Source organism: Podarcis tiliguerta, assembly GCF_965153285.1.
Source record: "Podarcis tiliguerta genome assembly, chromosome: 11".
NCBI lineage: Eukaryota > Metazoa > Chordata > Lepidosauria > Squamata > Lacertidae > Podarcis > Podarcis tiliguerta.
Window position 1 is genome coordinate 13,441,738 of NC_139544.1, and position 13,714 is coordinate 13,455,451.

General features: G+C 44.1%; 1 long non-coding RNA gene across 2 annotated transcripts; it reads right to left on the reverse strand.

Moving 5' to 3' along the window:
* Positions 1–10,129: 10,129 nt before the first annotated feature.
* LOC310660138 lies at positions 10,130–13,056 on the reverse strand. Of its 2 annotated transcripts, XR_014503231.1 has the most exons (4): positions 11,828–13,056; positions 11,511–11,615; positions 11,274–11,392; positions 10,130–10,220 (listed from the first exon to the last, which is right to left on the reverse strand). It is a non-coding gene; the product is annotated as an uncharacterized lncRNA (long non-coding RNA). The 2 variants fall into 2 exon arrangements; XR_014503232.1 differs by having other exon boundaries at positions 11,511–13,056.
* Between the last annotated feature and the right edge of the window lie 658 nt (positions 13,057–13,714).

Below are 13,714 nucleotides of genomic sequence, written 5' to 3' on the forward strand. Positions count from 1 at the left end.
GGGAGGTGGATGTCAGGGAACTGCCATCGGCAGCACAAGAGGTGCCAAGGCTCTCTGAAGTAGAGAGAGACGTAACACCTGAAGAGGGAACCAGTAGGGGGCGAACAGGAATGTCAAGGGAAGGAGAGTCGGAGGAATGGCTCAGAGACGTTTCCAGCGAAAACAGTGGGGATGTCTCAGGTCCTCCTATAGGGACACCCGTTCCTCGCCGGAAACTGTCACGCAGAGAGTCCAGAAGACGTGTTTCCGTTAAGGAGCTTTTATGTTGGAAACGTTTCCGAAAGCAACCACTTTCGGATTCTGCTAGCGACTGACGCAGCCATGCTGGAGGGGCTCCGTCACAGGCAGAGGTTTGAGAAACTGTTCAAACTCTGAGGGATTTGCAGTTTACACACAAGCAGCTCTTCATCCCATCACATCTAGTTTGGACCCTGAGTTATTAATATTTATTATTATTATTATTATTAATTGAATTTATAAAGGTAAAGGGACCCCTGACCATTAGGTCCTGTTGTGGCCGACTCTGGGGTAGCGACGCTCATCTCGCTTTATTGGCCAAGGGAGCCGGCGTACAGCTTCCGGGTCATGTGATCAGCATGACTAAGCCGCTTCTGGCGAACCAGAGCAGCGCACGGAAATGCCTTTTACCTTCCCCCTGGAGTGGTACCTATTTATCTACTGGCACTTTGACATGCTTTCGAACTGCTAGGTTGGCAGGAGCAGGGACCGAGCAACGGGAGCTCACCCCGTCACGGGGATTTGAACCGCCGACCTTCTTATCGGCAAGTCCTAGGCTCTGTGGTTTAACCCACAGCGCCACCCGCATCCCATTTATTGAATTTATATACCGCCCTATACCCAGAGATCTCAGGGCGGTTCACAAAATAAGATCAACATCTAAAACCACAATATATATATTAAAAATAAAAACAACAACCCAATAACATCCCCCCTCAAAAAAGTGAACCACATTTTAAAAGGGCATAGAATATACTGTATTTTTTGCTCTATAAGACTCACTTTTTCCCTCCTAAAAAGTAAGGGGGAATGTGTGTGCGTCTTATGGAGCGAATGCAGGCTGCGCCGCTATCCCAGAAGCCAGAACAGCAAGAGGGATTGCTGCTTTTGCTGAGCAGCGATCCCTCTTGTTGTTCTGGCTTCTGAAATTCAGAATATTTTTTTTCTTGTTTTCCTCCTCCAAAAACTAGGTGCATCTTATGGTCTGCTGCGCCTTATAGAGTGAAAAATACGGTAAATCAAATCAACTAAAGGCCTGGTTAAAAAGGAATGTTTTTGCCTGGCACCTCTATTATTATTATTATTATTACTACTATTATTACTATGCCACCCATCTGACATTATTATTAGTAGTAGTATTAGTATTAGTATTTGTATTTTGCCACCCATTCTGGGCAGCTTCCAACAAGTAAAACACAATTCAAGCAGACAAAATCTACGCATGGATGTGTGGGAGTCACATGCCTACTACAAGGGAAGAAAGGAGGAGAACCAGCTTCAGTTCTGCACTTCTTGTTCTTCCTGCTACAATCTAGAGAAGAAGGTATTTTACTCATCTCATTGACACTTCCTCTATTGGCTTAGCCCAGAACTGCGGCATGAGGAATCAGTGAGTCAACATCTAACCAAACTGATTCAATATTCTCTCCTCCTATTTCTCTTCTGGAAAATGGCGAGAAACAAATATTACAAAACGTCCAAGTCGTAACCGTTTGTACGGTCACGTTTGCAACACCGACATAGCATATTTCCTAGGAAGTAGGTGCCTATGAGCCCAGGGGGGGCTTTACTTCTGTGTAAATCTGCAATCCTAATCCCGTTTACCTGCAACTGGGAGTAAATGTCGCAGGATTCAATATGACTTAATTAATGGCTGTGGTAGCAGAGCAACCCATAAATGCAGAGTTACTTATACATTGAGGGCAAGTGAGAAATTGTATGAATTAATTCTGAGTAGATATGGTTAGGACTGACTAAGAAATGACTGTGTTAGTCAGCATTTTAATTAGGAATAATTTAAAGCAAAGCAAAACAACTTGTTTATTAAGATGACTTTGGGCACACCCAGAAGGGATTGCTGGTTTTGCCGGGTCCCTTATAACACCTTGAAGAGAGGCACATCTTTAAATTGGGAAAAAGGAGGATGGGCAGGTCACATGGTAGAGGACTGCCCCACTCCTTCCGTTCACCTGTGCAGCATTTCATAAGAGAAGGCTAAAAGTGGGATTAATGCTACCATCACGGTTGTGATAAATTACCAGTATAACCACTCTGCACGCAACTCCCAGCACTTTATGAAACACTATTTGCCACAACACCAGATGGGAAGCAAATTGTACCTTGGGGGGGGGGGAGTGAAGTAATAATGCTTTTCAGCTGGTGGCCACGGGCAAAGCAAGTAGAAAAACAGGACTTCAGTTTTGTACTTTCAGCCACACCCTCCCTTAGCATGTCCTGGATTGCATTTTCAGTAAACATCACCCAGAATAAATAATGCATGCTCCAATTTACATAATCCTACGGGTCTTGGGGTGTGAGTGTGTCGTCGTCTCCCAGTTTTATAATTTTGTTATAACTTGCAAAGAGCAGCGTGAAAAAGGAGTAGCAGTGAAACAATGGCAGAGAAAGGTTTTGAGAATACATAAAAGTAGTTCACTGAAAAGGGGAAGAAGGGGGTGTAACAGGTTTAGGGAAACCAGGTAATAATGATGATGATGATGATGATGATGATGATGATGTTTTATTTATATCCGCCCTCCCCAGCCAAGACGGCTCCCCAGCCTCAGGGCAGCTAACACCAGGTACAGTGGTACCTCAGGTTAAGTACTTAATTCGTTCTGGAGGTCCATTCTTAACCTGAAACTGTTCTTAACCTGAAGCACCACTTTACCTAATGGGGCCTCCTGCTGCCACTGCACCACTGGAGCACGATTTCTGTTCTCATCCTGAAGCAAAGTTCCTAACCCGAGGTAATATTTCTGGGTTAGCGGAGTCTGTAACTTGAAGCGTATGTAACCTGAAGCATATGTAACCTGAAGCGTATGCAACCCGAGGTACCACTGTATAAAACAATTGATTAAAATACAACTTAAAAGCAAGATTAGAATAGAACATTAAAATGCATCTTCATTTCAGTAGAAACTCAAATCAAAAACTTTTGGGGGATGAAAATGTCAAATCTTCACCAAGGCCAACTATCCAGACTGGTCCTACATGGGCCCGAAAAAAGCCAGGGAAGTCACCAAATAGGAAAACAGAGGAGGAAATTCAGAGAGATTGTTCCACTCTGACCATTGCAGAGTTGGCATAAAGAAGGAAATCAAAGGAGCTTCATTACCATGTGACCTCAAAATTCTGGCTACCCCCCCAAAAAAAACCTGATGCCAAAGTTTTGTGCTGCGAACCCCACTTTTCGTGCTGCCCCCTGCCACCAGGTAATTGGCCCAGCAAATCGGGGTCACAGGTTAATTCCCCCAAATCTAACCTTGTCCGATGGACTCCAAACAAGTGTTGCAGTTTTGTGCCACAAACCCCACGTTGATGAACCTGATCAAAGGAGTTGGCCAAAAAGAGAAAGCTTGAGGATGGGGATAGATAGAAAGATAAGGAGCACTAGAATTGAAATCCCACAAGACTAATCTCCGGAGAAGGAGAGAAAAGGGAAAACCAAACACGCAGTGAGTGGGGAAATATGACTGAGCTAAAAAGGGGCTGACAGTCACCTGTCAAGCAGAAGGGAATGATAGAAGAGCATGAAAAGAGGAGGCAAAGGCTGAAAATGGCACCTTTTATTTATTTGCTCAATTTATATTTCTCATTTCCTCCAAGGAGCTCAAGGCAGTATACATTCCCCCTTGTTATTTATCTTCACAACAACCCTGTGGTTAGCCTGAGAGATGGTGACAGGCCCATGAAGACCCAATGAGCTTCATGGCTGACGGAGGACTTTGAGCCCTGGTCCCCCAGGTCCTAGTCGTCCCCCTTCAGAACGGAGACTATGGGGGGGGGGAGGAAAGACAATGCATATACTATGATCTCCTCAGTGGAAGAGGTTCTGCCTTGAAGGAGGGATGAGAGTGTGGTTCAAATACCCTCCAGGTTCCATTTCAGGTCTTTTCTTCTTTTCTTCCAGTTGTGTGCTTGCATACTGTCAGGGCTGGCTCCTGGTCCCAGCTCACAGAGGACCAACGCTGGCTGGTATTTATGTACCAAAGTCTTTATTGAAGTACAGTTTCCATTTCCACGCCGCAGCGCTCCATCCCTACGTCTAAACTTTAGACCGGCGAAGCTCCCTCTGAGTCCCCGCCCCCTGTACACCAGTTTAAGACTCTAGCTTTACTCCACCTCTTCTTTCTCCTCTGGGTCCTGTTGCCCTCCGGGGCCCCTGTCTCCCTGGATTCCTCTGAGGCTGACGATGACGACCCCCCTGACTCCTCCTGCTCTCTTCTGCGGGCTTTAGGACCTGGCTCTCTTCCCGGGCTGCCCACTGTGCCTCCCTCCTGTACATTTGAACTTGGCGCGCGCGCGCGTTTAACTTTCCTGATGACCGTTTCCTCACTCCCCGACGGAGGTGTGGTCAATCCTGCCTCATGTTCTCCCGCTGGCAGCGCTCCACCTGATCCCGATGCCTGGGACTCCTCCCCCCTACTGCCCTCTGGGGGGGACGTGGGCCCTGATTTCCAACTGCTACTCTCTGAGTCTCCTCTGGCCCCTTCTTCCCGAGGTGTCCCCCTGGGCACTCCCCTTGCCCTGACCATGGGGGCCCCTTTCTGTGAATCCTCCGAGTCACTGGAGAGACTCAGAGACCTCGGACTACTGTCGTCGCTGACATTTCCTTCAGACTCCTCCCCCTCGCTCTCCGTTTCCTCCCTCTCCTGTGACTCTGCTCCTGAACCCCTGACACATACGAAACCAGAAGTGCAGGAGTCTTGAACCCCATCATTCAACCCAGACACTGAGCTCCAGTTCCAAGGGCTTTCTGGTGGTTCCCTCACTGCGAGGAGCGAAGTTACAGGGAACCAGGCAGAGGGCCTTCTCGGTAGTGGCGCCCGCCCTGTGGAACGCCCTCCCATCAGATGTCAAGGAAATAAGCAACTATATGACTTTTAGAAGACATTTGAAGGCAGCCCTGTTTAGGGAAGTTTTAAATGACTGATGTTTTAATGAATTTTTAATCTTTCATTGGAAGCCGCCCAAAGTGGCTGGGGAAACCCAGCCAGAAGGGCAGGGGTATAAATAATAAATTATTATAATTATAATTATTATTACTGAACCCTAGGCTGAAATCAAAAGAATCTGGATATTAAGCAAGTCAAGGCTATATTTCTTCAGCCTAGCAATAAGACATGAACCAGACTATCCTGAATCTTTCACTACAAACATTTTTTGGTATTCATATTTTATTGAAAAAGTTTCCGTTATAAAGAAATAAAGCGATACAAAGAAAATAAAAGCAAAAATACAAACATAAGGATAACCCACAAGCATGGTATAAAGAAGCTGTAAGGTTGTTCTTTTCCTGGAGAGAACTCTGACGTTCAGTGCCACCAATGTTACAGAATAAAAGGTCCTAGGAGTTAACAGTACAGTATATATTTCTACAGTACTGGAATGCCAGCGCACAGTCTCAGGTTTTTCCCATGGTGCCAAAATACTCTGTGATTTTCAATGCTGTATAGTTGTTTAAAATCTGAGGTCTGCAGAGCTGATGCTGAAACCACCAGACCAGCCTTGATAGCCTTAAAACCCATTTGTCAACTAGAAAAATGTTAAACAGTTGATCCTGCCTTCTTGCTGAAGTTCATAAGGGCATTGCTGTGTTTACAGATCATGTAATCCAGACCAGAAGGCAAACAGGAATTCCTTCTACTTATGGGTAAAACATGCGTGGAGGTGATGGCAGAACACTTCGAGCCTGACAGGCATAGCCACAACAATTTTGGATGCTGAGAAAATCAGAGATTTTCATTGTCTCCGGTCTTGGGAAATACAGGAGTCATCCTTAGTAAGGTCTGAGCAATGAGTTATGGATTTGATGCCAGAAGTACGCACTGCCCAATAAAATACATAGATCTGGTGTGTTGCCATAGAGCTGCATCACTCCATTGCAAAAATACCTTGAACTCTTTGTAACTGTGGGACTATTTGTAATTAATTTGGGCAGGGTGAGTTTGCTTGCTCAATTTGCAGTCTACTGTATACTAAATGTGCATATGTGGAAATGATTCACAGGCAAGTCGCATCTCTCTACTGTGTCAGGAAAGGGAAAAAATAATTGTTTCAACGATAAGCAAATATTGGGTCCAAATACTGTAAGTATTTGCAGCCTTTTCTGTCTCTAAAAAGCCTCTCTGAAGGTCTATGGGCCTCCCCAGAATAGTTTGTAATGTAGCATGGAAAGTTCCTACATAGAAATTGTCTTCAAAAAAGGTACATTACAAAATTAGTTGCAAGAAAGAAAAATATCTGACCCTATAAACCCTGTTCCTATTTATTATTGTTGTGGTATATTTAATTGTTCTCTATTCCTCTTAGCATTTCCCCAATTTAAATAACTCAGTTTCCTCTTTGTTGTTACGCAGTACCTAATTTGTGGCTTGCCGTAGTTTGAAATGTTTAAATTGCAAAACTACCCCATGACAAATGCATACATTCATGATCTTATGAGCCAGCTATTGAATTTAGGCTTGAAAAGATAGTGCTCAATACCTTTTGTCCAGATATTTTTCTGTTTCCCTCTACCAATAAAAGAAAAAAGAGGATACTTAGGGAAGCTGGAAACAAAACAGGGCATTGTGGCTTGGGCGGCATACAAATGATGTAAAATAAGCAAATAAATACAATTTTCATATGCAGTAAAAACTTGAGATATGAGAATTTCCACATGTTCTTTTAAAATTTGAGATTCCAAGATGTTGGTAAGATTTATTTTGTTTGAAGTTTGAATGCTAACGCAATAGACCACTTTGGGCGAAAGAAAGAAAGAAAGAAAGAGAGGGAGAAAGGAAGGAAGGAAGGAAGGAAGGAAGGAAGGAAGGAAAGAAGGAAGGGGGGGAAGAATTCACCATATTGCCAGATACATTAGTCTAGGATTGGAGAACCTAGGAAGGAAGGAAGGAAGGAAGGAAGGAAGGAAGGAAGGAAGGAACCTATGAATCTCCAGATGTTGATGGATTCCAAATCCTGTCAGCCCCAGCCAGCTTGATCAATGGTCAGGGAAAAGGAGAGTTGTATTTCAGCAACATTTGGGGAGGTCACAGGTTCCCCATCCCTACATTCTTCAATGGTTCTCTGACCTACCACCGAGTTTTGCCCATACAAGTTTTAGGCTACAGCCTTATACACACTTTTCTGGGAATAAGTCCCACTGAACACCGTGGCTTCACTTCTGTGGAAAAACGAATAGGATCGTGCCGTAACTTCTCCATCTTCATTAGCATGAAGTTGACCCTCAACAAGATTAAAGCAGCACCTTTCCAAGGAGTAGACTAAATATGTGCAAACTTGTTTCATGAATCATACATCCCAGGGCACTGGTAATAATAAAAAAGGTCTTTACTGAGCGCAGAAGGAAATACATTGAACGTGATTCATTGGGTTTATTGCCTTCTCCATATTCAATGAGGCAAAGCAGGTAAGGCAATTACTTTTATTGGACCAGCCCCTGATGGCGAGAGTTCATAAACTTCCAAAGTTCACAGTTCTGTTCTTCTGGCATGGACTGAGTAGTATGCTATTGAGGCAGTAAAATTAATGGCAATGTGGAGAGCATATCTACCCATGGGACAGACGGGATATTTATTCTGCATATTGGCCCTTCAGGAAGTACTAGCTGCCTTTGGGATCCAGGAGAAAGAAAGAGAAGCATGGATGTTACTAAGCAAACGCAGTCCTGGTTTTCCCTGAGTGAGGTAGCCTGACCCGGCAAAATGGCTGAGCTGGGGACAGAGGCGTCAGGTTGCCCTCAAGATTGAGGGGGCCTGTCACACGCTGCATGCATGTGATTTCATGTGAACAATGTCACATTGTCTGTGGAGGCTAATAATAATAATAATAATAATAATAATAATAATAATAATAATTTATTATTTATTCCCCAGCCACTCTGGGCAGCTTCTAACAAAATATTAAAATACAGTGGTCCAAACATTAAAAGCTTCCCTAATCAGGGCTGTCTTCAGATGTCTTCTAAAAGTCTGGTAGTTATTGTTGTCTTTGACATCTGGTGAGAGAGCGTTCTACAGGGCGGGTGCCACTACCGAGAAGGCCCTCTGCCTGGTTTGCTGTAACTTGGCTTCTCGCAGTGAGGGAAACGCCAGAAGGCCCTTGGTGCTGGATCTCAGTGTCCGGGCTGAACGATGGGGGTGGAGCCACTCCTTCAGGTATACTGGACTGAGGCCATTTAGAGCTTTAAAGGTCAGCACCAACACTTTGAATTGTGCTCGGAAACGATCTGGGAGCCAATGTAGGTCTTTCAAGACCAGTGTTATGTGGTCCCAGTGGCCACTCCTAGTCACCAGTCTAGCTGCCGCATTCTGGATTGGTTGTAGTTTCCGGGTCACCTTCAAAGGTAGCCCCACATAGAGCACATTGAGATAACCAAGGAGCTGACCTCTGAAACGGTGATATGTGTGATGCGCATTGCGCATGACATGCATGCACAACACTCCCCAGGCCCTCTCAACATTGAGTCACGGTGGGTAAAGTCATGGTGGGTAAAGTAATCTAGGAAACTTTAATCTCAACTGGATTTTAGAAGAACAAATCACAGAAATTCTATTTCCCCCCCAAATTTGCAGAAGCCCAGTATCATATTACTCATCGTGAATAAATAAATCCAGCTACAGATTGTTTGATGTTCTGATGGCAACATGCTCAACTGACTTAAATATCTTATGTCACAACTAGGCATAGAAATAATCTGCAGTGGTATATCTTTTCCACTAGGGAGCAGTTATGCACTAGCTACAACAATGCTTGCAAATTGGAAAGCTTCCAAAATCTGAAAGGCCACCAGTATTGTTCAAAGTGGCAACATATGTAGGTTTCCTGTTTGTTATCTCTGAACTGGTTTGACCTGAGATATTATTACTACGACTACTGTAGGTTATTTACATGTGAAAGAGGATAGCTACAAAATCAGCTGTTTTCAGGACACTTAACCTTGCTTCCTAAAATTTCAGACATAGGCAATCTAGAGATATGAGGAAAACCTATTACATTAGTAAACATAATTTCTTTCTCAGGTGCCAGATCTGATAAAGATAAATTTTAATTAAGATTAATGAGATCTCGTCAGCTTGTACACTGTATATCTATTATTTATATTTATTGAATTTATATACCGCCCTATACCCAGAGGTCACAGGGAGGTTCACAAAACAAAATCAAAATATAAAACCGCGAAATATATAATCAAAATAAAAACAAGAACCCAATATCGCCCCCCAAAAAACATTTAAAAATGGCATATCTACAATTCGTTGAACAATCATGTATCTACGATTCATTGAACAATACGGCCGATGCTTTCAATGGTTTATTTTTAAACGCACCCATAATAATGCTAGTATTGCAGGTATTTATGTGGCATATGCAATGGTTGATTCCCCTTGGCACTACATAGCTTTAAATTCAAATTGCATGTGCAGCCAGCTTGGGATGTGACTGTGCTAAGACTATGAAGAGAATTATTAGTTAATGATAATTAAGAGTAATAGAGAAATTAAGAAATGCAGAATAAGTGATAAAGAATGGAAAATCATCAGAGGTTGTTGACAGAAGTCCAAAACATTGTATAAGATAAGAATTTATGTTAAATGATTGTTGGAAATGATATGTTAAAAAAACCCCAAATATATTTACAGTGGTACCTCGGGTTACATACGCTTCAGGTTACATATGCTTCAGGTTATAGACTCCACTAACCCAGAAATAGTGCTTCAGGTTAATAACTTTGCTTCAGGATGAGAACAGAAATCGTGCTCCAGCAGCGCGGCAGCAGCAGGGAGGCCCCATTAGCTAAAGTGGTGCTTCAGGTTAAGAACAGTTTCAGGTTAAGTACGGACCTCCGGAACGAATTAAGTACTTAACCCGAGGTACCACTGTATGTACACACAGTGTCTCTGTCTTATCCGGATTGGGCTTCAGTTTGGTGGCTCTCATCCAGTCCAAGCACTGGTCCAGCACTTCCACTGCCTCACCTGCAGATGTAAAGGAGAAATCGAGCTGAGTGTCACCAGCATAGTGCTGACAACGTACTCCAAACCTCCCAATAACCCCACCAGCGGTTTCATGTAGACGTCAAACAACATGGGGGATAGGACTGAGCCCTGCGGAACCCCACATTGAAGGTTCCATGGGGAATTGACAAAGATCCCTGCAACATAGAACCACTTTTGCCCTGTTGCGTGTCAAGGTCCCCAGGTCCACCCCAAATAACTCAGACATCACACAGAAAATTTTGTTTAAGATTTTTGGCATAATTTTGGCCACAACTTTATTAAAATACAAATTTCTGAGTGGTTGCGTAGGCATTGGTTGCGACTATCTGTCCCCACCATGGGGGACAGACTGACATTCCGCACTATGCGAAAGTCAGAATGGGGGAATACACTTGGGGGTTACGCGGAGCAGGGAACCTGCCCTCACCCCAAATGCAACCAGGAGCTCATTGCTATGGCCCGAGCCCCCTTGACAGAGTGGACAAGCAATAGTTAGCCCCCAATTCCTTTAACAGAATCCCTTGCAGCAGCAGCATTAGAGGGGCAGGCACAGCCAATCCATGTCCCTCAACCAACCAAACCATAAACCAATGCCTAACCGCGAACCTTACAAGTTGTGACGATTTGCTACGCAGTAGGCAAAAACCAAATGGCCCCAGCCAATCAGCCAGATGGACAAAATTCCTACCAGGCCCCCGCTTCAAAGCAGATGACCCCATGACAGGCATAGCAAGGTCAAAGCGAACAACCCTATTCTAGGGAGGGAGGGACGGGCAATCCGATGCACGGGCGAAAAGAGGAAGCCCTAGCCCGTGCAAGGAGTTTTAGTATTTCTGGCTGTCAATCAATAAATGGCAACATTAACTTCTTCCCAACAACAAGGGAAGCCCCAATCGCATCAGTGGCCAACGATCAATTAGCCAGCCCTCCAACTTTGGAGTGTCCTGGAGGCCCCCACCATAACACGTGCTCTCCGTGAAGGAGAACACGCTATTTCAGATGTGGCTTTGTGATGCAGGTTCTGCACTCCACCGAGCCCCTCACTTGGACAGGTGCTGTTTTCCTCCTTAGGGCTCACTCAGAGGCAATTGCTATTCCTCCCAGGTGAACAGGTAATTGGCAGACCATAATACATGGATCTCGTAATCCGGCTGAGCAATAAAATATTATTGAAAAATAATGAGAAATTTAAAGGGGTCAGAGTAATGAAACCCTGACCAAAAAAACCCACACCCCATTAATGTGAAGATTGACTTAAAGGGAGAGCACCTGTTCCTTTTACAGTCACCTGGAGAAAAATTCAGGCTGTAACATCTTCCAGTCCTGCTTTACCACGTGGCGGTGGTGGGGGCAGACTGCAGCCGTCAAATCACACTGTCAACCAAATGTCAAAGGTAAAAGAGTATTCCTAAAAGCAAAGGATTTAGCATCAATATTGGCATTTGGGATTAACTAAATCCCAAAAGTGTGCAGAGTCTCTGGCTGTGCCATGGCTGCTCTTGCTTTTGTTGGAAGGAAGACAGGAATGAGAACAGCTTGAGGTGGCCCAACCATCTTCTCTGGGAAGGAGAAGATGCACAGCTCACCTGGCTATCTTCCAGTATAAACCCTGCTTACATTTCACATTCTTCAGTGCCCTATCCTTTTTTTAAACAGGGAGGCTGAGATCAGGGTAAATCATGGGAAGAGAACGACGACGTTCCTGCCCAACAAGAAACAAAAGAAGAAGGTTGTGCTCAGACACATCAGTCATATCAAAAGGAGGTATGAGGGCCAGACCTGACCTTTTGGACTCAAGGAGAGGAAGTAGTGGAGAGATAAGGACAGGAGACTGTGATGTGCTGTCTCTCAAAATTTACAGTCTCACATTTTTGTGGCTTGTTAAGCTGCTGTTTTCTTTTGTTAAAAGCAGCTGTGAAAGGGGAGGCTTCAGATGAAGGCTGCAGTGCCTGGAGAAATATATCCACAATATGGATATCCCCTCCGTCGCATCTAGTTTCACCACTAAGCAGGAACGTATTGTGGCTACAATCCTTGCACAAATTAGAAAACACTTTCATTTTAAATTTGTTTGCTTGGTTTTCAGATCAAAGTTTTACAATCACATATCCAATATAAAACATAAAAAACAAGATTCCAATGAATCTCCTGGACTTCCCTCCTTCCCTTTGTGGGTCCTATTGTTAATCACTTCCTCCTGCATCTTTTATAATAATCCAAATTTTTCACATCTCCATTACGTCCACCATTAAACTACAAGTGTTATTCCAGTCCTGCTAACAGTTTCAACTGTTTACAATGGTTTTTATGATAAATTATAAATTATAAATTTTCCCATTCCTTATTAAAATTTTGGCCTTCCTGATTGCTGATTGTTCCAGTCATTTTTTGCCAAAATTAGAAAACACATTCAGACACCCAGGGCTGGTGCTGGACCTCACGGAGCCTGTGGTTTGGTGCTGCTGATGTCCCCCCACCCAACACCAAGGCTCTGCTCTTCTTGTGGCAACCTTGGCCATCACAAGCTTTCTCTGATGCCACATCCATCAACCTCCACCAACCTCCTAGACATGCTTCAGTGGTAGATGGGAGACAGATCTTTCAATGGGAGCTAAGCTCAGCTCTCATCTGTGGTAGCAACCAACGTCTTAATTCATCCAAAATGCAATGCCCTGGCCTATGAAATGTCTAGATGTAGCCCTACCTGGACTATAGCTCTATGGAATCAATGAATTTAATAGATCTATGCATCAGGACATTGAATTTTAGGTAATTTAAAATGGTGTTTGGTCCATGTGGATGGGACCACCTGAGCTTGGTTCCTGTTCTAAACAGGCACTGGCACCTACCACTGGGTCCCGGCAGGGAAAGCAATGGCTGGCAGTGCATCTGGTGAGGGGCCCTGCCAAGCCGTGAAGGTCTCAGCTTCCAACTTCCAAACACTCTCTTCTTGCCAACATAGCTCAGCTTCATGCCACAAAGATGTACATATGCACTGTGCGTACATTACCAACTTTTGATTTCGAAATAACTTAATCTCCCTTCCAGGACTTGGTCAGGCATGTAGAAGCAGCTGGTGACTCAGCAGAAGAGGCTGAGGAAACCTGAAGGATCAAAGGAGCGCTAGGAGCAAAAAATGACGTGTCGGGTCAGGGTGGGATCTGAAACAATGTGGATTTTTACAGCTTCTTCAGACCTTGATAGTAGTTCATAAAATACTCCTTGGATGGCAAGACAAGCTATAAAACCAAAACTCATCTTGTAAGGGCTTTCAGCAGTAGATGCAAGCAGATGTAGGCATAATGCTATGTTTAGGTACAGTGGTACCCCGGGTTACAGACGCTTCAGGTTACAGAAGCTTCAGGTTACAGACTCCACTAACTCAGAAATAGTATCTCAGGTTAAGAACTTTGCTTCAGGATAAGAACAGAAATCGTGCAGCAGTGGTGTGGCGGCAGCAGGAGGCCCCATTA